At 46.8% G+C, this 24,381-nt stretch overlaps 1 protein-coding gene across 2 annotated transcripts in view; it reads left to right on the forward strand.

Annotated features, from left to right (window-relative positions):
• Positions 1 to 15,134: 15,134 nt before the first annotated feature.
• The window catches only part of LOC139259479 (CREB3 regulatory factor-like), a 106,551-nt gene continuing 97,304 nt past the window's right edge, over positions 15,135 to 24,381 (forward strand). For both annotated transcript variants that reach the window (XM_070874949.1, XM_070874950.1), the window contains exon 1: positions 15,135 to 15,236. The gene's annotated coding sequence lies outside the window, so the exon portion shown is untranslated. The remainder of the gene's footprint in view (positions 15,237 to 24,381) is intronic.

Raw genomic sequence — 24,381 nt, forward strand, 5'->3', positions numbered from 1 at the left:
CTTTAATTTGTCTTGAGTTTATTGTCTTCATCTCAAGCTCTCAATCCCCAAACTCTCTTCCATCTCTTTACAGCCTCACTCCGATCGATACTCGTCACGCTCTCTACTACTATAACTCCTATCTTGTTTCTTTTTTTATTAGTTCCTGAGATGTGGGCGTCACTGGCAAGGCTGGCGTTTATTGCCCATCCCTAATTGCCCCCGAGAAGGTGGTGGTGAGCCGCCGCCTTGAACCGCTGCAGTCCGTGTGGTGAAGGTGCTCCCACAGCACTGTTAGGGAGGGAGTTCCCGGATTGTGACCCAGCGAAGCTGAAGGAACGGCCGATATATTTCCAAGTCAGGATGGTGTGTGATTTTGAGGGGAACTTGCAGGTGGTGGTGTTCCCATGCGCCTGCTGCCCTTGTTCCTCTAGGTGGTGGAGGTCGCGGGTTTGGGAGGTGCTGCCGAAGAAGCCTTGGCGAGTTGCTGCAGTGCATCTTGTCGATGGTACACACTGCAGCCACGGTGCGCCGGTGGTGGAGGGGAGTGAATGTCGAAGGTGGTGGATGGGGTGCCAACCAAGTGGGCTGCTTTGTCCTGGATGGTGTTGAGCTTCTTGAGTGTTGGAGCTGCACTCATCCAGGCAAGTGGAGGATATTCCATCACACTCCTGACCTGTGCCTTGTAAATGGTGGAAAGATTTTGGGGAGTTAGTAGGTGAGACACTCACCGCAGAATACCCAGCATCTGACTTCTTGTTGCCACAGTATTTCTGGTCAATAGTGACCCCCAGGATGTTGATGGTGGGGTAATTTGGCGATGATAATGCTGTTGAATATCAAGGGGAGATGGCTAGACTTGGGACCTTGGAACTGATCTCTGTGCTACTCCTGCAATCCACAGGCTTCTTAAAAAAAAAAAAATCTAAGCCTGGTGTTGCCTAACTACTGCTTCCTGGCTGTTATTTTCCATCCTCCCCCCATTCTCTGCTATCCACAGAATTTGATTCTTCAACCTAGTTTCACAATTCTTTTTAAAATAAGAACATAAGATGTAGGCTATATGGCCCCTCGAGCCTGCTTCACCATTTAATATGATTCATGGACTCAGATCCACTTCCCTGCCCATCCCCATAACCTCTAATTGATAAGTAAAAAAAAATTAAATGTGAAGGTGTGGTTGCTTGGTAACCACCCAGGGCCGTGCCCAAGTAGCTCTTCATAGAATCAGAAATTTACAGCACGGAAGGAGGCCATTCGGCCCATTGTGTCCACATCGGCCGACAAAGAGCTATCCAGCCTAATCCCACTTTCCAGCACTAAGTCCGTAGCCCTATAGGTTACGGCACTTAAAGAGCACAGCCAAGCACTTTTTAAATGGGGTGAGGGTTTCTGCCTCTACCACCCTTTCAGGCAGTGAGTTCCAGATCCCCACCAACCTCTGGGTGAAAAAATGTCTCCTCTCTAATCCTTTTCCCAACTATTTTAAATCTATGACTCCTGGCTATGACTAAGGGAAATAGGTCCTTCCTATCCACTCTAGGCCACTTGTACTTTTATACACCTCAATTAAGTCTCCCCTCAGCCTCCCCCGTTCCAAGGGAAAAAAACCCAGCCTATCCAATCCATTCCCTTCTTCATGTGTGAGCTGTGATGTGAATATTGGTGATCCTTTCCACCATGGGACGTACCACAGTCTTAATTACTTCCTGTTGTCATGTACGACGGGTGCATTTCCAGCAACGTTCACTGGACGGAGATGGGGAGCCAGGATTCATAAAAACATAGAAAAATAGGAGCAGTAGTAGGCTATTCGGCCCTTCGAGCCTGCACCATCATTCAATATGATCATGGCTGATCCTCTATCTCAACAACGTATTCCCGCTTTCTCCCCATACCCCTTGATGTCTTTTGTGTCTAGAAATCTATCCATCTCCCTCTTAAATTTATTCAGTGACTTGGTCTCCATAGCCTCCTGTGGTAGAGAATTCCACGGGTTCACCACCCTCTGAGTGAAGACATTTCTCCTCATCTTGGTCCTAAATTTCCTATCCCGTATCCTGAAACTGTGACCCCTTGTTCTAGACTTCCCAGCCAGGGGAAACATCCTCCCCGCATCCAGTCTGTCCAACCCAGTCAAAATGTTATACGTTTCAATGAGATCCCCTCTCATTCTTCTAAACTCTAGTGAATACAGGCCTCGTCGACCCAATCTCTCCTCATATGACAATCCTGCCATCCCAGGAAACAGTCTGGTGAACCTTCGCTGCACTCCCTCTATGGCAAGTATATCCTTTCTTAGGTATGGAGACCAAAACTGCGCACAATACTCCAGGTGTGGACTCACCAAGGCCCTGTATAACTGTAGTAAGACATCCTTGCTCCTGTACTCAAATCTGCTTGCAATGAAGGCCAACATACTATTTGTCGCCTTAACTGCTTGCTGCACCTGAATGTTTGCTTTCAATGACTGATGTACAAGGTCACCCAGGTCCCTTTTTACATCGACATTTCCCAAGCGATCACCATTTAAATAATACTTTGTCTTTATGTTTTTCCTACCCAAGTGGATAACATCAATTGACCTTCCCCCTAACCTAAGGCATTGAAGCCACTGGTAGCCGTGTCTATAGAGGTAACTGACCAAGTTGCCTGGAGCAGGAAGTGAAGTGAAGCTGGGTCCTTCCTGATCTGGACTAGTCAACCATTCGCAATCTTTAACAGTTCAGGAGCAGAGATGGCAACAGCTCTTTAAAATAATTTGCATTGTGTAATTTTTGAAATTCTCTTTTGTTTCCATGCCCCCACCCCACTTGGTGACGCCTATCTACTTTTATCCAAATTTATGCAGCGTTGTCTGTGGACTGAACCTACAACAACAACTTATATTTATATAGCGCCTTTAATGTAATAAAGCCTCCCAAGGCATTTCACAGCAGTGTTATCAAACAAAACAAATACATTTGACACTGAGTCACATAAGAAGAAATGATGGCAGCTGACCAAAAGCTTGGTCAAAGAGGTGGGTTTTAAAGAGCGTCTTAAAGGAGGGAGGAGAGGTAGAGAGCCGGAGAGGTTTAGGGAGGGAGTTCCAGAGCTTCGGGCCCAGGAAGCTGAAGAACCAGAGGCCCGTCTGGTCTTGATGACTCTCAGCTTCTCACTGATTAAACCAGGGGGTGTCCAACAGATTTTTTTCTGTTTTTGGTAACCCACTCTGTGCCATCCATGGCTCTGTGGGTAGCACACTGAATCAGAAGGTTGTGGGTTCAAGTCCCACTCCAGAGACTTGAGCACAAAATCCAGACTGACACTCCCAGTGCCGTGCTGAGGGAGTGCTGCACTGTCGGAGTTGCCATCTTGTGGATGAAACATTAAACCAAATGTCCTCGCAGCAAGCTTTGATGGCACTTTTAGATGCTCAGTGAACCATTGTGTAGAATGTCCTGATCTCTTCTGATTCCAGCCACACTGAGCTGTGGTACTTTAAGCTGGTGAAAATCAGGATATGGATTATTGCCAATTCCTACTAATGATCGTGTTGAACCCCCCAACAAAGGTTAACCAACCTTTTCTATTCTGCACTATCTTGTACCTGTTTTGTGGTGGTGAAAAGTGCAGATAACCACTTAGCAGGTCTTTCTTGAGTTGTCCTGCAAAATCACTGTAACCTTTGTAATTTGTGACTTCCACCAAACGCACTAAGGACACAACACAATACAACAGTCAGTTCTATGATTAAAGAAGAAAGAAAGATTTACATTTATAAAGCACTTTTTCACAAACCACCAGGACATCTCAAAGCACTTTACAGTTAATGAAGTACTTTTGGAGTGTAGTCACTGTTGTGATGTAGGAAACACAGCAGCCAATTTGCGCACAGCAAGCTCCCACAAACAGTAATGTGATAATCGCCAGATAATCAGTTTATGTTATGTTGATTGAGGGATAAATATTGGCCAGGACACCAGGGATAACTCCCCTGCTCTTCTTCGAAATTGTGCCACAGGATCTTTACGTCCACCTGAGAGGGCATTGGTTTAACATCCATCTGAAAAACACACCTCCAACAGTGCATCACTCCCTCAGCACTGCACTGGGAGTGTCAGCCTAGATTTTTGTGCTTAAGTCCCTGGAGTGGGATTTGAACCCACAACCTTCTGACTCCAAGGTGAGTGTGCTGCCCACTGAACCACGGTTGACACAAATCGATAATGCAGCGGCTTTGAGGAGCCAAGAGTTGAACCACTCGTTGCAGAATACCCAGCCTCTGACTCGCTCTTGTAGCCACAGTATTTATGTGGCTGATCTAGTAAAGCTTCTACTCAATGGTGACCCCCCCCCAGGATGTTGATGGTGGGGATTCGGCAATGGTAATGCCATTGAACATAAGAACATAAGAAATAGGAGCAGGAGTAGGCCACCTGGCCCCTCAAGCCTGCTCCGCCATTTAATAAGATCATGGCTGATTTGATCATGGACTCAGCTTCACTTCCCTGCCCGCTCCCCATAACCCTTTATTCCCTTATCGCTAAAAATCTATCTCTGCCTTAAATATATTCAATGTTCTAGCCTCCACAGCTCTTTGGGACAGAGAATTCCATAGATTTACAACTCTCTGAGAGAAGAAATTCCTCCTCACCTCAGTTTTAAATGGGCGGCCCTTTATTCTGAGATTATGTCCCCTAGTTTTAGTTTCCCCTATGAGTGGAAATATCCTCTCTGCATCCAACTTGTTGAGCCCTCTCATTATTGTTATGTATTTAACCCTTTGCAACCTGCATGACACCTGACCACCAGAGGGCCCACCTGTTGGAGTCCCAAGGGATCCCAGCATCCCTTGGGAGCACAGTATATAAGCAGGCCACCCAGGAGGTACCTGCACTCTGGAGTCTTATTAAAGGAGCTAAGGTCACATTTGCTCATTGCACACAGTGCTCAGTTTCATCCTTTATTATGAGTGTACCAATTGGCGACGAGGTACAGAACAGTCGGTATCCTGGAGAAGTTCTCAGAAGGGGACAATTGGGAGGCCTTCGTGGAGAGACTCGACCAATACTTCGTGGCCAATGTGCTGGAAGGGGACGAGAACATTACCAAACGAAGGGCGATCCTTCTAACTGTCTGTGGGACAACAACTTATGGCCTCATGAAGAATCTCCTGGCCCCGGCAAAACCAACAGAGAAATCCTACAAAGAATTGTGTACGCTAAATCCTAAGGAAAGCGTTTTGATGGCGAGATATCGGTTCTACACGTGTCAACGATCGGAGGGCCAGGAAGTGGCGAGCTATGTCATCGAACTAAGGCGCTTCGCAGGACATTGTGAGTTTGAGGGATTCCTAGCTCAAATGCTCAGAGACTTTTTTTACTGGGCATTGGACATGAGACAATCCTTCGCAAACTGTTGACTGTAGAAACTCCGAATCTAAGTAAAGCCATAACGATTGCCCAGGCATTTATGACAACACCAAACAGATTTTGCAGAGTAAAGACGTTTCAGCCAGTACTGTGCATAAAGTAACGTCGGTCTTGAGCAGAAATGTACAGGGCAGAATGTACACGCCGGCTGCTGTGGCCCGACTTCAGATGACCCAGAGTCCTCCATCAATCGTTAATGGGAGGCAGTTAACACCTTGTTGGCGTTGTGGAGGTGATCATCGGCCCCATCAACGCTGCTTCAGGCACTATGTGTGCAACGGTTGCAGAACAATGGGACACCTCCAGCGAATGTGCAGGCGAGCTGCAAACCCTGCAAACCCTGCAAACCACCACGTTGCAGAGGAAAATCGATCCACTGTGGATCAGGCTGAATTGGAGGCTCGTACTGAGGAGGCAGACGTTTACGGGATACACACATTCACTACGAAATGTCCACCAATAATGCTGAAAGTTGAACTGAACGGTATTCCAGTATCTATGGAACTGGACACGGGGGCAAGTCAGTCGATAATGAGTAAAAAGGCCTTCGACAGGCTTGGGGCAAAAAGGCACACAGGCCCAAGCTCAGCCCCATTCACGCCAAACTAAGGACTTACACCAAGGAACTAATCCCTGTAATTGGCAGTGCAGAAGTCAAAGTCTCCTATGACGGAGCAGTACACGAACTCCCACTGTGGATTGTGCCAGGGGATGGACCCACGTTGTTTGGCAGAAGCTGGCTGGGAAAAATCCGCTGGAACTGGGACGACATCCGAGCGCTTTCGTCTGTCGACGATGCCTCATGTACCCAGGTTCTGAGCAAGTTCCCATCGTTGTTCGAGCCAGGTATTGAAAGCTTCTCGGGGGAGCCAAGTGCAGATCCATTTGGTTCCCGGTATGCGACCCATCCACCACAAGGCACGGGCGGTACTGTACATGATGCGTGGAAAGTGGAAATTGAGCTGGACAGGCTGCAGCAAGAAGGTATCATCGCGCCAGTAGAATTCAACGACTGGGTCAGTCTGATTGTCCCGGTACTTAAGGAGGACGGTACGGTTAGAATTTGTGGGGACTATAAAGTAACGATTAACCGTTTTCCGCTGCAGGACCAGTACCCGCTACCCAAAGCAGACGACCTATTCGCGACCCTGGCTGGAGGGAAGACGTTCACCAAGCTGGACCTGACCTCGGCCTACATGACGCAGGAGCTGGAGGAGTCTTCGAAAGGCCTCAACTGCATCAACACGCACACAGGTCTGTTTATCTACAACCGGTGCCCGTTTGGGATTCGGTCGGTCGCAGCTATCTTCCAGCGGAACATGGAGAGCCTGCTAAAGCCGGTTCCTTGCACAGTGGTTTTCCAGGATGACATATTGGTTACAGGTCGGGACACCATGGAGCACTTGAAGAATCTGGAAGAGGTTCTTAGTTGGTTGGATCGCGTGGGGCTCAGGTTGAAATGCTCAAAGTGTGTTTTCCTGGCACAGGACGTCGAGTTCTTGGGAAGAAGAATCGCAGCAGATGGCATCAGACCCACCGACGCCAAGACAGAGGACATCAAGAACGCGCCGCGACCACAGAACGTGACGGAGCTGCGGTCGTTCCTGGGACTCCTTAACTACTTCGTTAATTTCCTACCTGGGTTAAGCACCCTAATAGAACCCCTACATGCGCTACTGCGCAAGGGAGATGACTGGGCATGGGGGAATTCACAAAAGGCTGCCTTTAAGAAAGACAGAAATCTGTTGTGTTCAAACAAATTGCTTGTCCTGTATAACCCATGTAAACTATTAGTGCTAGCTTGCGATGCGTTGTCATATGGGGTCAGGTGTGTGTTACAACAGGCTAATGAATCGGAGATTTTGCAACCGGTTGCTTATGCATCCAAGAGTCTGTCCAAGGCTGAAAGGACCTATACCATGATTGAAAAAGAGGCTCTTGCGTGCGTTTCTAGGGTGAAAAAAATGCACCAGTACTTATTTGGCCTCAAGTTTGAGCTTGAAACTGACCACAAGCCGCTCATATCGCTGTTCTCTGAGAGCAAAGGGATTAATACCAATGCCTCTGCCCGCATCCAAAGATGGGCGCTCACGCTGTCGGCATACAACTATGTAATTCGCCACAGACCAGGCACAGAGAACTGCGCAGATGCTCTCAGTCGGCTGCCATTGCCCACCACCGGTGTGGAAATGGCACAGCCAGCGGACTTGCTCATGGTCATGGAGGCATTCGAGAACGATAAGTCCCCCGTTACGGCCCGCCAGATCAGGACCTGGACCAGCCAGGATCCTTGGTAAAAAAACTGTATCCTCCCTGGGAGCTGGTCCAGTGTCCCAGTGGAGATGCAGGAGACGATTAAGCCGTTCCACCGACGCAAAGACGAGTTGTCCCTGCAGGCGGACTATCTATTGTGGGGCAATTGCGTGGTCTTGCCCAAGAAAGGTAGCGATACGTTCCCACAGCACCCACCGAGGCATCGTAATGATGAAACCATAGCCAGATACCATGTGTGGTGGTCCGGCATTGACTCAGATTTAGAGTCATGTGTGCGCCAGTGCAACACTTGCTCTCAGCTGAGCAATGCAGCCAGAGAGGCACCACTAAGTTTGTGGTCGTGGCCCTCCAAACCGTGGTCGAGGATCCATGTAGACTATGCAGGCCCATTTCAAGGCAAAATGTTTTTGGTTGTCGTGGATACTTACTCAAAATGGATTGAATGTGCAATAATGTCTGTTAGCACGTCTACGGCAACTATTGAAAGCCTACAGGCCACGCACGGCTTGCCTGATATCCTAGTCAGCGACAATGGGCCGTGCTTCACCAGTGCTGAATTCAAGGAATTCATGACCCGCAACGGGATCAAACACATCACATCTGCCCCGTTCAAGCCTGCATCCAATGGCCAGACAGAACGGGCAGTTCAGACTATCAAGCAAAGCTTGAAATGCATGTCGGAAGGCTCCCTGCAGAACTGGCTGTACCGAGTGCTGCTCAGCTACCACACCAGACCCCACTCACATACCGGGGTTCCCCCAGCCGAGCTGCTCATGAAAAGGATGCTTAAAACAAGGCTTTCTCTTGTCTACCCTGATCTCTAAGAGGGCAAGTGGCATCAACAAAGTGTGTAACATGACCGCGCAAATTTGTCATGCAATTTTGAGAGCAATGATCCCGTGTTTGTGCTCAATTATGGACATGGTCCCAAATGGTTCGCTGGCACGGTCGCAGCCAAAGAGCGGAGTAGGGTGTTTCAGGTCAAATTGGCCAATGAACAAACGCACAGAAAACATTTGGACCAAATCAAATTGCAGTTCACCAACAGTTACGAACAACCCGAAGAGGATACCACCAACGTTGACCCTCCAACACACACACAAGTAGCAACTGACATCATAGTTGACCACGAAGCCGAACTCATCATCCCCAGCAGCCCGACAAGGCCGGCTGCCCAACAGCCCAGTGAAGAACTGACCAACCCACCCACACCCGCATTTGTACCGAGACGATCGACAAGTGAGCATAAAGCCCCAGATCGCCTCACCTTGTAAATAAGTGTACTGTTGACTTCATTATGTGAAGTGATGTGAATACATAACATCATGAATGACGTTATGTATTTAACCCTTTGTAACCTGCATGACACCTGACCACCAGAGGACCCACCTGTTGGAGTCTCAAGGGATCCCAGCATCCCTTGGGAGCACAGTATATAAGCAGGTCACCCACGAGGTACCTGCACTCTGGAGTCTTATTAAAGGAGCTAAGGTCACACTTGCTCATTGCACACAGTACTCAGTTTCATCCTTTATTGTGAGTATACCAATTATCTTATATGTTTCGATAAGATCACCTCTCATTCTACTGAATGTCAAGGGGTGGTGATTATACGCTCTCTTGTTGGATATGGTCATTGCTTGGCACTTGTGTGGCGCAAATGTTACTGGTCACTTATCAGCCCATGCCTGATGTCATCCAGATCTTGAAGCATGCTGATTGGGAGAAGGCTGACCAGGCGATTATTGCCAAATTAAATACATCACTTTTTTTGCCGCTCGGACATACCTGGGCAATCTTCCATAATGAAGGATGTTTCACATTGCAGGGTTTAGCGACAAGCAGGCAAACTTTCTGGCATTTACAAGGATGAGAGGTGATATCACTGAAATCTATAAAATTCTTAGAGGGTTTGACAGGGTAGCTGCTGAGAGGCTGTTTCCCCTGGCTGGAGAGTCTAGAACTAGGAGTCATAATCTCAGGAAAAGGGGTCGGCCATTTAGGACTGAGATGAGGAGAAATTTTTTCACTCAGAGGGTGGTGAATCTTTGGAATTCTCTACCCCAGAGGGCTGTGGATGCTCAGTCATTGAGCATATTGATATTGATAGATTTTTGAACACTAAGGGAATCAATGTATGGGGACAGGGCGGGAAAGTGGAGTTGAGGTAGATGATCAGCCATGGTCTTATTGAATGGCGGAGCAGGGTTGAAGGGCCGTATCTCCTGCTCCTAATTCTTTTGATTCCTAAATTCTCCTTTTATTATATCCAACGTTTTTCTCTTCTGAGGAAGGTTTTTTTTAAGGATTAAAAATTCTAAAGGGCTTTGATAGAGTAAATAAGGAATAATCATTTCCAGTGGCAGATGGGTCAGTAACCAAAGGACACAAATTTAAGTCATTGGCAAAAGAACCAGAAATGAGATGAGGAGAATTTTTTTTAGGCAGCGAGTTGTTGTGATCGGGAACGTGCTGCCTGATAGGGTTGTGGAAGCAGATTCAATAGTGACTTTCAGTAGGGAATTGGATAAATACTTGAAGGGGGAAATATTTGCAGGGTTATGGGGAAAGGACTGGGGAGTGGGATTAATTGGATTGCTCTTTCAAAAAGTCAGCACAGACACGGTGGGCTGAATGGCCTTCTTCTGTGCTGTATCATTCTATGATTCTATTATTCTATAAGATTGTTCAACTTTGTTCAACAAATATGTCTAAAGGGACCAACTTCTTGTTAAAACCAAGGTGGCATGCCATACTGAAAACTTTGGAGATACCAAGCTCCATCAAGGTAGACCATCATGAAGACAATAAGGAGACTGCCACAAGTTGAATGGTTTATTCAGAAGCCTGGTTGATGACTGGACAACAGGGTGTTACCATCAAGATAACAATTCCTCATTCAATGGTGAGCCATGACACAGTTGGCAGTCAAGACAATGCAATGGTTGTCATGATCTCATTTTGATCATTCTTTATGTTGAAGACATTAAAATGCTCAGAATTACAGCTTTGTGCATCTCTGTTACACACATTTACTTTATAAAGATGTCTTTGTAAAAATCTAATTCTGAATAAGGTCTCCCTATTGATCCCCCCCTCCCCGCAGTAGAGTTGCCAACCCTCCAGGATTGCCCTGGAGTCACCAGAAATTAAAGACTGACATCCAGGATACTGTTGGGAGCAAAACCCAGGAGAAAAATCATAGTTAGGGGTGGGGGTGGAGGGTTGGGGGGGTGTTATAAATTATGTTTTAAAAACAATTCTTTGAACACTCTTGTTTACTAGTTACAAAAATATCAGAGATGAGTGGTGGGGGGAAAGCCCCTGCAACTGACAGTACAGAATCATCCAATCGGGTAATGAAGAGTCTGTTCGCTTTCTGATTGGCCGTGGGAAAGCGGGGCGTCGCGAGGATTGGACGTGTCGGGCGCCCAATGGCGAGAGTGTGGGGGAGGGGGGGTACTTGTTGGAGGCATGAGGTCATGTGATGAAACCTCTAGGAACATGTCCACCCAAAATTGGCCACCCTATCCCCCCACCTCCAAGTGCTTTGTATGAGGCAAGGGATTTTACCCGCTGTGATGTATACACCTGTGAGTATGCGCACAGTTTGTTGAGCTGTTGAGTTGTGAGTGGCTTAGCCAGTTACGTGATGTTCACCAGACTCAATAAAACCCCAGCCAGTTGGGTTCGGGGGATCCACGATGAGGCAGGTGGTTGTGAGCCTGGTGGATGAACTGGTAATGTGTAGTGTGATTGTTAAACCTTTGCTAATAAACCTAGTTCTTAATAGCAATGTGTTGCTATGAATTCTTAAGCAAAGAACCCATGAAGCAAATACATTACACGCACCAAATGCATGTTTCACAAAGGGCTCAAACCTGAACTTCCCCTGTGTGAGTATGTGTGTTTGTGTGTGTTTTTATTTCTAAACAGAGAACTTGAAGTAGATTGGGTTCCAGGTTCACAACTAAAAGCTGGCTATGAGCCCAACTGCGTTCTAAATTTGGGCGTTGATTGACACACCCGAATTACTATTTTCCCATGCACCACTTGGACTAAGTGTTAGTGGCCTGTTGGATAGTGCACACTGGTACATTTTCTGCGTGGTTGTTGCCCGACCCATTGCAGTGAAAGATAAGATGGCCCATTTTCTTCATGTGGGGGAGTGGGGGGGGGGGGCGGGGGGAGAGGGGGTGTGTGGCTAAACTGAAAAGGGGAATTTAAAAAAAAGATAGATACTAAATATAGTCAGGAATAAAACTGTAGCTGCAAGCTTTAAAAATAAATGGAATGTTTGACTGTGTCCCTTGGTCCCAGGGCTTGAATATTGTCCACTTTGATAATCAAATTATTCGCACCAGCCAAAAACGTCTTTCCACCTTTGGAATGCTGCATGAGTCATTGGCTACACTTTTGTAATTGGATATTAAGAGAGTTGAGGGATATGGGGACAGTGCAGGAAAGTGGAGTTGAGGTAGAAGATCAGCCATGATCTCGTTGAATGGTGGAGCAGGCTCGAGAGGCCGAATGGCCTACTCCTGCTCTTATTTCTTATAACCTTATGTATCAGCTCTTTTTAATGACTCCAGACCTCTCATCTCTGCTGCCCTATCCAGAAATCTTTTCCACGTGTCGATCGTTCTTTGTGTGAAGAGTTTTCTATCACCAGTCCTAAACCTACCTCCCACTGAACCCTGGTTGAGCTCCAGACTTGTTTGACTCATGACTCATTATTACATTGCTGTTTGTGGGAGCTTGCTGTGCGCAAGTTGGCTGCTGCAATTTCCTAAATCTAGGCTGACACTCCCAGTGCAGTACTGAGGGAGCACTGCACTGCCGGAGGTGCCGTCTTTCGGATGAGACGTTAAACCGAGGCCCCGTCTGCCCTCTCAGGTGGGTGTAAAAGATCCCGTGGCACTATTTGAAAGAAGAGCAGGGAGGTTATCCCCAGTGTCCTGGCCAATATTTATCCCTCATTCAACAGAACTAAAAGCAGATTATCTGGTCATTAACACATTGCTGTTTGTGGGAGCTTGCTGTGTGCAAATTGGCTGCTGCGTTTCCTACATTACAACAGTGACAACACTTCAACAGTATTTCATTGGCTGTAAAGCGCTTTGTGATGTCTTGAAGTCGTGAAAGGCGCTGTAGAAATGTAAGTCTTTCTTTCTTCTTTCTTTAGCACAGTATTCTAAGTTTGCCTGTGATTAAAAAAAACGGAGGATTTAAGAAATGTATAAATAAATATCTGACCTCCCGTGGCATTGCTCAGGGGTGCTCAGGGTTCTGGAGTGCGGTTGGGATGTTTAATTGCTGAGATGAAGCTGTGTTGAACCTGCCCTGTGCAGTTAAGATCACTGCTCAGGTACTCCTCAAGGGGGAAGTGATGTAAATATGCACATACTGAGGTCAACAAGAGGACAAATGTTGAGAGATGTTTCTGTAGATTTTTGTGAATTCCTGGCTCTGATTTTTGAGGAGAGATCTCAATGTGAGAGAAAACCCTGCAGTAAATGGCCGGCTTTTACCTAATTTTTTTAACAAGACTTTTGACACGTTGCAATGTGAAATGTGGCAGCTACATGCTAGTCAGAAAGGTGAATCCCCGGTGCCACTGCTCACAGTAGGTTGAAGAAAGAAAGAAAGATCTACATTTATATAGCACCTTTCACAACCAGCGGACGCCTCAAATCGCTTTGCAGCCAATAAAGTACTTTTGGAGTGTAGACACTGTTGTAATGTGGCAGCCAATATGCACACAGCAAGCTCCCACAAACAGCAATGTGATAATAACCAAATAATCTGGGTTTTTTTGGTGATGTTAATTGAGGAATAAATGTTGGCCCCAGCACACCAGGGAGAACTCCCCTGCGCTTCTTTGAAATAGTGCCATGAGATCTTTTACGCCCTGAGTGAGAAGACAGGCCTCGGTTTAATGTCTCATCCGAAGGATGGCACTGCTAGACAGTGCAGCACTCCTGCACTGAAGTGTCAGCCTAGATTTTTGTGCTCAAGTCTCTGGAGTGGGATTTGAATCTATAACTTCTGAATCAGAGGTGAGGGTGCTACCCACTGAGCCACAGTTGATATAGAAGGAGCGAAGGAATGTATTACTCTGCTGCCAAGGTGTGTTACCTGGTCGATCCTTTGAAGCTTGGCATAAACAATCACATCTCGAGGTAAACTGGAGGCTAATTGCTCTTGCATCAATCCTGAGGTTCAGTGGGAGGTTATTTCCTGTTGATGGGGAGGTTTTTTTTGAAACCAGCAGGAAATAACTGGTGGTTTCTGATGAACTTACCCAGCAATAGAAAATATATCTTTTTTTTACTATGTTGCTTATCAAGTGCAACACAAAATATTTGCACATGTGATAAAACATCGGGGCATGTCGCAAACTCAGCCCACTCCCCCATCACACTCCCCTACTTTAGTGGCCATTTAGTTGCTTCCCCATCTGCCCTAGAACAAAAAAACAAGTAGCGCCGTTAATATCTCTCTATTCTTCCACTCCCCCCCCCCCCCCCCCCCCGCATCAGATAATTACCCAAATCCCTTTTTTAAAGGTTTTAATTGACCCTTAAATTAACTCCCTTCTCTGGGATACCAGTTTCTCAGTTTCTCACATGACAGCAGTGACTACACTCCAAAAGTACCTTATTGGCTGTAAAGCACTTTGGGACGTCCGGTGGTCATGAAAGGTGCTACTGTACATAAATGCAAGTCTTTTTTTTCCTGCTTTGTTCACTTGTTGAAAGACTTGTCGGACACAGTTCCACATCTATTGTGTGTCAGCTGTGGTTCACTGGGTAGCATGCTTGTCTCTGGTTCAGAAGTTTGTGATTTCAAATCTCACTCCAGGCACTTAAGCACAAAAAAATCTAAGCTGACACTCCATTGCAGTGCTGAGGGAGTGCTGCACTGTTGGAGGTGCTGTCTGTTGGATGAGATGTCAAATTGAGGCCCTGTCTGCTCTCTCAAGTGGATATAAAATATCCCATGGCACTATTTTGAAGAGCAGAGGAGGTGTCCTAGGGCCAATATTTATCCCTCAATCAACATAACAGATTATCTGGTCATTATCACATTGCTGTTTGTGGGAGCTTGCTGTGTGCAAATTGGCTGCTGCGTTTCCCACATTACAACAGTGACTACAGTCCAAAAAGTACTTCATTGGCTGTAAAGCTCTTTGAGACTTCTAATGGTCGTGAAAAGAGCTATATAAATGCAAGTCTTTCTTTCTCAAGTTTTTTTAATTTATTGGTAGTGCCCTTTGGAGGAATGACAGAAAAAAATGCGATGTTGGTATATTTGTGCTTATATTGATCCCGCCCCTTAAAAAAAGGTTCACTGCAGACATCCTCGCTTTAAGGCTGCGGATGACAAGGGAGCATGTGACAGGGAATGGGGGGAGGGGGAGGGTTTGTGGAGCTGGTCATATGATCAGTTTTACGGAATCAAAACAAACCCAAGCATCAAAACTGAAGCAGGGGATGGGAGGGGGAAAAACGTCTTGCCTTGAGGATTTTTAGCTGTAGCGAACTTCTAGGAACCTGCTACAAAGTAAGTTAATTGTATCCAAATTGTGTCAGTTTCAGGCTGGCGATTTCAGGGCACCGTCGGATTGCTACAATGTTGTTGCTTGTGTGTTTGTTTGTTGCAAGCTCACTGATCTGTCTGGGAGGGTTTTATAGGTGCAGACATGAGTAAGCGCTTGTTAATGGACTTTTTCCTTCCAATCTGCAGCATTTTTATCCCCTCAAGAATCGCTCTGAAATCGAATTTAGGTTATTGGATGTATGTGTGTCATGTAGTTGCTCGCGTCTCGCTTCCTTTTCTCACTCTGCCTTCCTGTAATCGGGGGTTGGCTAGTCACGGCTCTCGTATTGCAAATAGGAAACTATGAACATATGTATATATCTAAGCCTGGTAAAACACCAAATACATCTGGAGAGGTGGGCAATTGTAGGTTAGCCCAACTAAGTGCTGTTTTGTTTTTAAGTAGCTGACTGCCAGTTTCAGAGACTGTGCTGGCAGCTGTGAGGCGGAAATAGGCTTTTGTGCTTAGGTGAACAGTCAAACCAGAGGCCGTTTCCTTAATGAAAATTGGAGCCCGTTAAAGGGGCACTGTAGTCACGGTGAGGGGGAAGTGCTTGGCCCTATTATTGTTTTGACTTCGCAAACAACCATAGTGAAAATCGCAAACTACAAATGTGGGAGGCCATTTTACCCATTCTGCCACACAAACAGATGGTCCCCTTATGCAACTGTCTCTTGAATTATTCCAGAGAATTTGTCTTTAACATTTCTACCCATTCAAAAAGTGTGAACTCTGTTTTTAAAAAGTCCTGAATTAACCAGTTTATCCTGCAGTAATGGTTTAATCTGAAAGGATGCACAGTGTTCACTTTTTTTAATAATCTCTCTGAGGCCTCCACTCTTTTTTTAAGGCTGAAGAGGGCACGTTTATTTATAACCCTTGCTAATAACTCTGTCCCCTCAATGTTGTGGACCAGTCTTGTGGGCTATCCCTGCTCCGCATCCATTGCTTGGACATTGCATCAGGCTGCATTAAGTCAGTCACTTGCAATATTCTGACTTGTGACTAATCATTCAATTTGTCCCTACCCACCGCCTACCCCAACAACAAAATTTACTATATTTTTTTATGAAGAGTGTCAGCTGTGGCTCATTGGCAGCATTCTCACCTCTGAGTCAGAAGGTTGTAAGGTCAAGTCCCACTCCAGGAACTTGAGCACATAAATCTAGGCTGACACTCCAGGGCAGTACTGAAGGAGTGCTGCACTGCTAAAAGCGCTGTCTTTCAGAGCAGATGTTAAATGGAGGCCCTGTCTGCCCTCTCAGGTGGACATAAAGGATCCCATGGCATCATTTTGAAAAAGAGCAGGGGAGTTATTCCTGGCCAATATTTATCCCTCAATCAACATAACAAAAACAGATTGTCTGGTTGTTATCACATTGCTGTTTGTGGGAGCTTACTGTGTGCAAATTGGCTGGCACCTTTCCCACATTACAACAGTGACTACACTTCAATACAGTACTTCATTGGCTGTAAAGCGCTTTTGATTATCCTGAGGTTTTACAAGGTGGTATAGAAATGCAAGTTTGTCTTTGAGACTTGAGTTATTTTTGTTCTTTATCATCACTATTCTGAATTTCAAATTAGAGTTCTTTTTCTTGGCATTTGGCAATTCCTCACTTCAGAAATTACACAAGATGCTGGAGAGTTTCCTCTTTGTGGGGACACCAATTATGCTACAAAGTTCCATTAGTGTGTTATCCTTGGTGCTAGATTTGTGTAGATGATCATGAAAAAAAAACAATTCATTGGTTACAAAACAAAATGCCAATGATAATATGGTGAGATAAGGGGGACAGGGCAGGGGGAATAGTGGGAGAGGGTTAGGAAAGGATTGGAATAAAGAGGAGGGATTGGGGGGGATGGTGAATCACTGAAAAGGGATGTGAGAGATGGAAAAAATGGATCAGGGTAATGACTGGCAAACAGAAGAGAGATAGATCAGTGCCATTATCAAAGAAGAGGCAAGGAAAGAAAGAAAGACATATGTAATGACAGAGAAGGAAGGGGAACAGAGCGAGAGATAATGAATGGATGAGGGGGAAGCAAGATCAGGATAATGACAGAAATGAGAAGGGCAAAATCAATCTGGGCAATGGCAGAAAACGGGAACAGTAGAGAGAGTAATGTCAGAAAAGTGAGGGGGAGAGAAAAATCAGGGTAATGATTGGAAAGGGAAGAGAGGGGAGAAATAGACAAGTTAATGATTGCAAAGGAGAAAAAGAGCAGGGTAATTGTCTCTTCCCCTTTTCATAGATTAGGATAACGATGGGAAAAGCAAGGAAAATTGGGAAGGGATCAGAACAGTGACTGGAAGGCAGCAAGTGGAGAATGACTGGGCGGGGGGGCAGGGGGCGGGGGGGAGGAGAGAGAGATGAGGGAATGATTGGAAAGGAAAAAGGGAGAGAGATGAAAGGAATGACTGAAAAGGGGAGAGAGAGATAAGAGAGATATGATTGTTATGATTAGCGAACAGCTCAATTATTGTTGTATCATACAGTGACCAGGATGATACAAGGTGACTTGATGGACCATGGTCTTTTTTGTCCAGCAGTTTCTATGTTCCTATGATGGGAGGCCAGGTAGGAGCGTATTGGAGCTGACACTGGAATGGTGAAGCGTGTCAGCAGCAGATGGACTGAGGCAAGGGCAGAGACAGGCAATATTAGAGTTAGAAGTAGCCATTTTTTGTGATGGAGCGCATATGGGGTTGGATATTCAGTTCCAGCAACAACAACTTGTATTTATATAGTGCTTTTAACATAGTAAAATATCCCAAGGTGCTTCACAGGAGTGTTTTAAGAAAAAACAAATAAATTTGACACCGAGCCACATAAGAAAAAATTAAGGCAGATGACCAAAAGCTTGGTCAAAGAGGTAGGTTTTGAGGAGCATCTTGAAGCAAGAAAGAGAGGCGGAGAGGTTTAGGAACAGAGTTCCAGAGCTTGGGGCCGAGGTAGTTGAAGGTGTAGCCACCGATGGTTGAGCGATTATAATCAGGGATGCTCAAGAGGGCAAAATTTAAGGAGCGCAGACATCGCGAGGAGGGTGAGGGCATTGTGAGATTACAGAGATAGGGAGGGATGAGGCCATGGAGGGATTTGTAAACGAGGTTGAGAATTTTGAAATCAAGACATTGCTTAATCGGAAGCCAATGTAGGTTGGGGAGCACAGGGGTGATGGGTGAGAGGGATCGGGGTCTAGACTTGACTATTCCAACACACTCCTGGCTGGCCTCCCACATTCTACCCTACGTAAACTCGAGGTGACCCAAAACTCGGCTGGCTGTGTTCTAACTCGCACCAAGTCCTGCTCACCTATCACCCCCTGTGCTCGCTGACCTACATTGGCTTCCGGTTAAACAATGCCTTGATTTTAAAAATTCTCATCCTTATTTTCAAATTCCTCCATGGCCTCACCCTCCCTATCTCTATAATCTCCTCCACCCCCACAACCCCCCGAGATGACTGCGCTCCTCTAATTCTGCCCTCCTGAGAATCCCTGATTATAATCGCTCAACCATTGGTGGCCATGCCTTTTGTTGCCTAGGCCCCAAGCTCTGGAGCTCCCTGCCTAAACCTCTCCGCCCCTCTACCTCTCTTACCTGCTTCAAGGCGCTCCTTAAAACCTACCTCTTTGACCAAGCTTTTGGTCACCTGCGCTAATTTCTACTTATGCGGCTTGGTGTCAAATTTTTATCGTACAATACTGCTGTGAAGCGCCTTGGGACATTTCATTACATTAAAGGTGCTATATAAATACAAGTTGTTGTTGTTGTAAATAGAGAGATAGATCAGGGTAAGTACTGGAAGAGGGAGAGAGCAGGGTAATGACTAGAAAGTAGAGCAAGAAATAAAGATAATGGCAAAGAGAGATAGATCAAGATAAATGACTGAAAAGGGGAAGGAGAGAGAGAACTTGGCAATATTAGGAAAAGGGGAGAGATCTGGGTAATAACAGGGAAAGAGAAAGAGAAAGAGAGAGAGAGAGAGACAGATCTGATTAAACTTGAGCTCATTCCAAACGTCTGCTGCCTGTTTCCTAACTTGCACCAAGTCCCATTCACCCATCACCCCTGTGCTCGCTGACTTACATTGGCTCCCGGTTGAGCAATGCCTCAATTTTTTAAGATTCTCATCCTTGCTTTCAAATCCCTCCGTGGCCTCGGCCCTCCCTATTTTGTGCAATCTCCCTCAGCCCTACAACCCTCTGAGATCTCTGCGCTCCTCCAATTCTGGCCTCTTGCATATTCTCAATTTTAATTGCTCCACCATTGTTGGCCGTGCATCCAGCTGCTGAGGTCCTATGTTCTGGGCTTCCCTCCCTAAACCTCTCCACCTCTCTACCTCTCTATCTCTTCCTTTTAAGGTGCTCCTTGAAACCTACCTGTTTGACCACGCTTTTGGTCAGTTGTCCTAATATATCCTGATGTGGCTCGGTGTCACATTTTGTTTGCTAATGCTCCTGTGAAGCAACTTGGGACATTTTATCGTGTTAAAGGTGCGACATAAAGGCATTGTTGTAATGACTGAAGGGGTGAGAGAGAGAGATGCGGGTAATAGTGGGGAAAGGGAGGGGAGAGATCTATGTAATGACTGAACAAGAGATCGATCTGGATAATGACGAGGGGGATGGGTCAAAGAGAGATCTGGATAATGACAAGGGGGGGGAGAGAGAGAGAGAGATGGAGATCTGGGTAATGACTGAAGGAGGGATAGGGAGAGAGAGAGAGAGCTCAGGGTAATATTGAGAGAGAGAGAGATCTGGGTAATGACAAGGGGGGTGGGGAGAGAGAGAGCGAGATCTGGGTAATGACAAGAGTGGGGAGAGAGAGAGATCTGGGTAATGACAAAGAGAGAGAGAGAGAGAGAGATCTGGAGATCTGTGTAATGACTGAAGGGGAGAGAGTGAGAGAGAGATCAGGGTAACGGGGGGGGGGGGGGAAGAGAGAGAGAAAGATCTGGGTAATGATGAAGGGAGAGGGAGATCTGGGTAATGACTGAAGGAGGGAGAGATCGAGATCAGGGTAATGACTGAAGGAGGGAGAGAGAGAGAGAGTTCAGGGTAATGACTGAAGGAGGGAGAGAGAGAGATCTGGGTAATGATGAAGGGAGAGGGAGATCTGGGTAATGATTGAAGGAGGGAGAGAGATCAGGGTAATGACTGAAGGAGGGAGGGAGAGAGAGAGTTCAGGGTAATGACTGAAGGAGGAAGGGAGAGAGAGAGATCTGGGTAATGATGAAGGGAGAGGGAGATCTGGGTAATGATGAAGGGAGAGGGAGATCTGGGTAATGACGAGAGAGAGAGGGACAAATCAGAGTAATGACCGAGAGAGAGGGAGATCTGGGTAATGACAAGGAGAGAGGGATATCTGGGTAATGACAAGGGGGAGAGAGAGATCTGGGTAATGACATGGAGAGAGAGAGAGAGAGAGAGGGAGATCTGGGTAATGACAAGGAGAGGGAGATCTGGGTAATGACAAGGGGGAACGAGATTGGGGGGGTGGAGAGAGAGAGCGAGATCAAGGTAATGACAAGGGAGATGGGGGGGGGGAGAGAGAGAGAGAGAGAGAGAGATCTGGGTAATGACATGGGGGAGAAAGAGAGAGATCAGGGTAATGACAAGGGGAGAGGGCGAGAGATCTAGGTAATGACAAGGGGGAGAGAGAGATATGGGGGGGGGGAGAGAGAGAGACGGGGGGGGGGGTAGAGAGAGAGATGGGGGGGGGGAGAGAGAGAGAGAGAGAGATATCAGGGTAACGACCAGGAGAGAGAGATGGGGGAGATCAGGGTAATGACCGAGAGAGAGAGAGATCTGGGCAATGACAAGGAGAGGGAGATTTGGGTAATGACAAGGGGGAAAGAGATTGGGGGGGAGGGAGGGAGGGAGGGAGAGAGAGAGAGAGAGAGAGAGAGATCAGGGTAATGGGCGAGAGAGTGAGTTATCTGGGTAATGACAAGGGGAGAGGGAGATCTGGGTAGTTACAAAGGAGAGAGACAGAGAGAGAGATCTGGGCAATGACTGTGTGTGTGTGTGTGTGTGTGAGAGAGAGAGAGAGAGAGAGAGAGAGAGAGGTCAGGTGACCAGGAGGGAGAGATACAGATATTCGGGTAATGACTGGAAGAGAGATAGCATAGTCATGGCTCAGAAAGGAGTGCGATAAGATGATGAATGGAAAGGGAGAGAGAGAGATGAAGTTAATGTGTAGGGAAGAGAGTGGGAGACCAGGCGTTTGACTGACTGAAAAGGAGAAAGTGAAAGAGAATTTATAGCAAGAGCTATGTGGGAGAGGTCAGTCTGTATTGCAAGGAGAAAACGAAAGTGAGACCATTCAGGAACAACAGCACCAACTGAAAGAAAAAAACGGGTCAGAATTCCCGGAGTCAGAGCCGATGGTGAACACCCCAGATTGCAGGTTCTGTTAGGTTGAGAATGTTGAATCTCCTGACCATGTGTCCACACATCTAGTCTGTGCAGTACAGGTGTACTGAGGCGAGGCAAGTGCTCACATTTGCAATAGATCCTCCAGTTCAGTCTGTGCCGTACATTTCAATCCCTTTCTAATCCAATTGCTAATCATCACAAACCTTTGGACGGCGTCTAAAGTGGAGGGAGAGGTTGAATTTAATCTAGCTGTGAAAGGATATAAAAATCTGAATCGACCCATCTATGCTTTTCTTGGAATAAAAAAAACTAACTGTGATTTAATAATATCTAAATTTAAATATTGGAGCATATATTTGTTTAATGAGCCCTCCCGCTACTCCACTTCCATCCTAGAAGTGAATATATGAATGGGAGGTGTTTGGACACAGCCGATTATTTGTGAGGAAGCGGGGCAGATGTTTAAATTATATTTACATAAGTTGGTTTTTAAGTAATGTAATCTGCAATGGTTTATTCAAATACAACTTGGATCCCACTGTTTAGGTTACCTTAGTTACAATAGAACCTATAATATAAAGGAGTTTAACATAAATATATCACGTTTATACAGATAGTTTGCAGCTGCAAAGGAGTATTTGGAGGTTGGGGTTGATTTGTACCTTTTTTAAGCAAGAAAAAATAATAGGTGTTGTAACTTAACAAATGATTAAAAAGTAGCCATTTAGAAGCCAGTCGTGATTAAAACTATATAGAGGGTTGTGTGAAGTTTGACAAACCTCCCAATTAAATAACACATATTAAATACTCTCAATGCACAATCTGGTAAATGTAAATAGATTGAATTGTTAATATATTCTCATTTTTGGTCTTTTTAAAAAAAATAAGGGATGTAGTGAAATGAAGCATTGTAATAATTAATAACTCCTAGATAAATCTGAAAATATATTTTTTCCTTTTCTACTGTGCCTTACAGTACTTGCCCTACAAATGATTAAAATACTGGGTGCAAAGCTTTGGTTTAAAATTGAACTTTGTTTTAGAAACAATAGTTAAACTTGAGTGCTGATACAGAATCGTTTCGTATTGTTGCAAAGTGGCAATTTATCCCACGTTTGACATTAAAAAGTTAGCTGATAAAGTGGGATGACTTCTATTTTTATGCGCTCGATAACGTTCACGACTTAAGAAGGAAAAGTCTTAGTGAGTCAATTTAAAAAAAAAGTTTGCCCTTGATTCAGTAGCACCATAAAACTCATTTTAAAGTTTATTAACAGTTAGTTTCATTTAAAAAAAAACAAGAAAAACAGTTGGGGAGAATCCTAAGGGTTTTCCAATGGCTGTGTGATTGCGGGAATCGGGGACCGGGCTCTGTGCGAGGTGGAGGTTGGACCGGGGAAAGGGGTCGGGCTGAGCAACAGGTGCTGGCAGGAGGCACTGGATAACCATCCGGTCACAAGGTGACCCGCGGGAGCCTGCGAGTTTGTGGAGTGCGGATATCAGAGAGTAACTGAAACAAGCCCAGAGAAGCGCCTCTCTCTCTCTCTCTCTCTCTCCCCCCCTCCCTCTCTCCCTCTCTTTCTTTTTCCTTTCTCTCTCTATCTTTCTTTTTCACTCTCACACTTTCTCTCTTTTTTCTCGTTTTCTTTGTTTCTATATCACGCTTTTCTCGCTCATTCTCCTTTTCACTTTTTTCGCTTTCACTTATCTCTCTCTCTCTGCCTCCTTTCTCTCCCTCTCCCTTTTTCTCCCTCTCCCTTTCGCTCTTTCTCTTTCTCTCTCCCTCCACCCCCACCTCCCCCCGGTCTCTCCCTCCACCCCCCCCCCCGTTCTCTCCCTCCACCCCCCCCCCGTTCTCTCCCTCCACCCCCCCCGTTCTCTCCCTCCACCCCCCCCTGTTCTCTCCCTCCACCCCCCCCCTGTTCTCTCCCTCCACCCCCCCCCTGTTCTCTCCCTCCACCCCCCCCTGTTCTCTCCCTCCACCCCCCCTGTTCTCTCCCTCCACCCCCCCTGTTCTCTCCCTCCACCCCCCCTGTTCTCTCCCTCCACCCCCCCTGTTCTCTCCCTCCACCCCCCCCTGTTCTCTCCCTCCACCCCCCCCTGTTCTCTCCCTCCACCCCCCCCTGTTCTCTCCCTCCACCCCCCCCCTGTTCTCTCCCTCCACCCCCCCCCTGTTCTCTCCCTCCACCCCCCCCCTGTTCTCTCCCTCCACCCCCCCCCTGTTCTCTCCCTCCACCCCCCCCCTGTTCTCTCCCTCCACCCCCCCCTGTTCTCTCCCTCCACCCCCCCCTGTTCTCTCCCTCCACCCCCCCCTGTTCTCTCCCTCCACCCCCCCCTGTTCTCTCCCTCCACCCCCCCCTGTTCTCTCCCTCCACCCCCCCCTGTTCTCTCCCTCCACCCCCCCCCTGTTCTCTCCCTCCACCCCCCCCCCTGTTCTCTCCCTCCACCCCCCCCCCTGTTCTCCCTCCACCCCCCCCCCTGTTCTCTCCCTCCACCCCCCCCTGTTCTCTCCCTCCACCCCCCCCTGTTCTCTCCCTCCACCCCCCCCTGTTCTCTCCCTCCACCCCCCCCCTGTTCTCTCCCTCCACCCCCCCCTGTTCTCTCCCTCCACCCCCCCTGTTCTCTCCCTCCACCCCCCCCTGTTCTCTCCCTCCACCCCCCCTGTTCTCTCCCTCCACCCCCCCTGTTCTCTCCCTCCACCCCCCCTGTTCTCTCCCTCCACCC

The sequence above is a fragment of the Pristiophorus japonicus genome, chromosome 3, assembly GCF_044704955.1.
Source record: "Pristiophorus japonicus isolate sPriJap1 chromosome 3, sPriJap1.hap1, whole genome shotgun sequence".
NCBI lineage: Eukaryota > Metazoa > Chordata > Chondrichthyes > Pristiophoridae > Pristiophorus > Pristiophorus japonicus.